Source organism: Apis dorsata, unplaced genomic scaffold (assembly GCF_000469605.1).
Source record: "Apis dorsata unplaced genomic scaffold, Apis dorsata 1.3 scaffold_196, whole genome shotgun sequence".
Classification (NCBI taxonomy): Eukaryota; Metazoa; Arthropoda; class Insecta; order Hymenoptera; family Apidae; genus Apis; species Apis dorsata.
Genome location: NW_006263480.1, coordinates 139,935 through 144,372, shown reverse-complemented (window position 1 = coordinate 144,372; position 4,438 = coordinate 139,935). Strand labels below are relative to the sequence as shown.

Below are 4,438 nucleotides of genomic sequence, written 5' to 3'. Positions count from 1 at the left end.
GAGTGTCTGTTCCCCTTTTCACGCGAGTCATACCGATATGTGTGTACCCTTGATCGAATAGATTTTTAAGGAAGAAAGGAACGGGGAAGGGGGAAGGGAGAATTTATTTTCCAGAAATAGATTTTCTTCCTTTTCTTTCATTCATTGCTTGTTATGATATACTTGTTAGATTTTTTTTTTAAAATAAACGTTTATGGAGGATTCGAAAGTCTCTCTTTCCTCGATCGATGGAAGTTGAATTTTCTTTGAGAATGATTCTTTATTTTTATGTATATATTTTATGTGTATATTTTTTTTATTATATGTATATTTTTAATTTTCTTTATCGATTTATATTTATTCGTTTCTGAATTTTTTTTATATGTATAGTATGTAAAATTGGATTGGTTAGAAAGTTCTTTGTCTCTTTTTTTCAAAATTTAGTAGTAGAAGGATTTATGTTTGCTTGTTTATTTTCAGTCACTGGCTTGATCGTTATATATGTATAGTTTTTCTAGATTCATGTTCTACATTCCTGTTTCTATATTAGTTATCTAGGATAGATTATTTTACGCTACGAAGCTTTACAAACAAGAATTAGCACGATTATTTATAACGTTTTCATTATACATTCCGTGTACAATTTTTCCCAAGTCTTTTATCTTCTGCTACAATAATATAACAAAATACGATAAAATTTCTAAAAAATTCTTTTTATCTTTCATTTCGAACTTTTAATAATAGATGATAAACTCGTATCAATGGAAAAACCAACGAAAACGTTCATTTCCAAACAAAAGTAGTATAAACATATTATTTGACAACCAGTCTAATAATAATGAATGATTAATTTATCGAATAATTTCTTCTCGTTACTTCTCTGACAAAGTAATTAAACTTAAAATAACATTCAACATCGTGATAAATGATACAAATATCGAAACTTTCCAAAAACACACATAACATAATTATGAAAAAAATAATGCTTGTCCACATATTTTTTAAAAAAAGAAAGAATCTTATTAATGAAAATAAATAACAATCGAACAAGATTCGGGGAGAAGAAATTACAGAACAGGAAAAGGATCGAGGAACAAATGATTAATTTATGATCAATGTCGAATAATTTCTTCTCGTTACTCCCGTGACAAAGTAATTAAACTTAAAATAACATTCAACATCGTGATAAATGATACAAATATCGAAACTTTCCAAAAATATACGTTACATAATTTTCTCCATATCTCGTATGAAAAAAATAATACTTGTCCACATATTTTTTAAAAAAGAAAAAATTTTGTTAATGAAAATAACAATTATAGTAAGTAATTATAGTATATAATATATAATAATATAATAATCGTGATAAATGTTACAAATATCGAAACTTTCCAAAAATACACGGTACATAATTATAAAAAAAATAATGCTTGTCCACATTTTTTTTTTTTTTAAAAAGGAAAGAATCTTGTTAATGAAGATAAATAACAATCGAACAAGATTCGGGGAGAAGGAATTACAGAAGAGGAAAAGGATTCGCAACAAAATGTCATTGAGAGCATGCACCATTATCCGGGGAAAGCGTTCGTCCTTGCGGAAGAAGAGCGAAGGAGCGGTTGGTGTAATTAGGAAAGTTGGAGCCACGACTTGGCCGTTATTAAAATCGGGCAGACCGCGTCCCTTAAATCGAAATTTATATCCGAGTCCTCCTTTCGGGCATACGGTCCGGAAAGCACGAATTTATCATCGGAAATTTCAGACAGACTTTAATTAACCCGTTTCGCTTCATCAAGGGGCCCGGGTTCCTCTTAATTTTACTTCGTTTCGGCCGAGTCGCGAAGTCGCGCGAAACGCGGACTCCTTGTCTTTCGCTTCGGTTTATCTGTAAACTTTGCCAATGTTACTTTGATGAATCCATTTGAGAAAATCCTTATACGAATATAAATTATTAGGTCGAATTAAAAGCGTTTCCGCGCTTTTAAGCAATCACTTTCACAGATAGGCATAATTCTATTGGAATCGAATCGTTTTTATTTGAAATAATTTCCGTAATATTTGATAATATTTGTATCACGTGGTTCGTTACGAAAATATTATATTGATTTTGTCAATTTTGTATGTAAAAGTCGGAGTTCATTCAGATGTTCAAAGAAATATAGCGAATGAGGTAGAATTTATATAATATATGTAGTAATTTTTATACAATGATGTAATAACATGTGATCTGATACTTATACTGTTCCTTGATTCACCAAATTATCATTTTTATAAACGATATTTAATTCATTACTTTATGATTCGGGCAATGATATGCTATAAAATTTCGAATTTTCATATAAAAAAAGCGAGAAAAAAAACTGAAAATTTTATTATCAAAACCTACTCAGAAAATAGAGGAAACTATATCCTTGAATTCGTTTTTTGTTTCATCCCAATATATCAATTAATTGCTGAGATATAAGGACATAGAGTATCCATAGCGGTAGCGTAAAAATTATGAATGGATCTAGTGACTGAATGGATCGATATTATTCCTAGAAACGCGTTCTATTTCCAGGAATCGGGTCTGTCACTTGTCTGGAGCTTGTGATTGGTCAGTGACGAGGTGCGAGTGAGAGGTCCGAATACGCGACCAGGACGAAGATAGCAAATGGTTAAAAATTATCCTTTTCTTTACACGACGATATCTCGGGAACCGGAAGTCGTATCAAGATCAATGAAAAAGCGTTTTAAAGGGGAAGGTTCCGCGCTTCTAACGATCTTTCATTCGTTGATTAAAAATCATTATCTTCGGAGTTATAGCGGTTTAAAATTTTGGTAATTTTTAATAGAGTTTAACCATTGTTTCGAGATAAATTACGTGCTATATATGTTCATTTCTGAAAAATTCCTTATAATAACTTTCTTAATAGTATATTAAAAATCTTAAATTGATCTATATATTAGCTTAAACTCTTTATTTATTATTTCCAATTCATTATTATCAATTATATATAATAACAAAGATACTTGTTAAATATTAAATATTCGAGAATATAAAGTCAATCGAGCTTCGATGGGAGAATGTGAAATAATTTGATTATCTTTATCTCAAAAAGACAATAATAGAATACGCAATCTTCGTCGGTATTCCACGGATAACGCTCCAGCTCGCTATTTTGGACGAACAATATCCCTCGCAGTATTTTTCTTTCTTTTTGTTTCGGTCACGATGAAATTTTTACTAAACTTGGTCTATCGACGCTTGTAAATAACCCAACGGTGCTTTACTGCTAACATGGCGCAGTCTATTGTCGTTTGCATCGCAAACGACATCATTTTACAGTCTCGTTACCGTGTACACCATACTATTTTCTCTTTATTCTGTTTTCTTTCTTTTCTTCTTTTTGTCTTTTTTTTCTTTTTCCCTTTTTTTTCTTTCTTTTTTTTTTTTTTTTTTAAATATTCGCTCGGACTAGACTCCTCTCTATGGATGCCAAACGCAGACCCATTATAATACGCGACACGCGCCGAGCATTCGTTGTCATTTATCTCTGACACCGTGCACAATACGCGTAATCCTCTTGCGCTTTCATCCCGTATTCTTTAATATCGCTGCTATTTGACACAACTTGATATATGTATATATCTCTTCTTACAAGTATTCGCGAAACCAGCGTTTATTTATTGCCGAGGATACGGAATGGTATATGATGTGATTTATTTGAAGAAAGAATTTCGAAGAATTATTTTTTAAAAGACAAAAGATATTTATTAATGCAAATTGAATTGATATTTTGTTTCGGTTCTCTCTTTTGGGAGTAAGAAAAAAATATTTTCACATAATTAATTGTAATTATTTATGTATCGATTTGTCTTTATTTCAATTTTCACCGATTTGCAATATAAATATAATTTATAGAAAAATGAGCCAAAATTAGATCCAAAATTATAATATTTATTTTATTTGTAACCAAATTTAAGTGATGCATAATTTTCTGTATATGTATATATTATACACGCAATGAACAATTTTGAAAAGCAAACTTACACTCCTTTTATGTTCTATAATTACATTTGTAATAAATCATAATAGATTTACTATAACTTGAAATAAGAATAAAATTCACTTTCACAATCTCATATAGAAACTGTGCTCGCAAAACTTACAATCTTTACAAAAAAAAGGAAAGAAAGAAAAACAAGATGAAAAATTAAACGGCAAAGTTTTCCCCAAAGTTCGAACACCGATTACAAATGCAGTGCCATGGTTTACACCGTGGTCACTGTCAAAGAATCTCGATGTTTCACAACTTAAATCCATGCTAAATTAGAATTTCTCGCGGAACGACGATTCTCAGAGCCGATTTCCACGAGCGAAAGAAAACGAAACCAGGAAATGCGGACGTTTCCATCGACGGAGAAAGGACGGAGAAACTTTGACGGAACTTCTCTCCATCCGCCACAGTCGAATCCTGGA

At 31.0% G+C, this 4,438-nt stretch overlaps 1 protein-coding gene across 6 annotated transcripts in view; it reads left to right on the top strand.

Moving 5' to 3' along the window:
- Positions 1-4,438, top strand: part of LOC102670708 — a 132,134-nt gene that overhangs the window by 67,863 nt on the left and 59,833 nt on the right. The window lies entirely within an intron of this gene.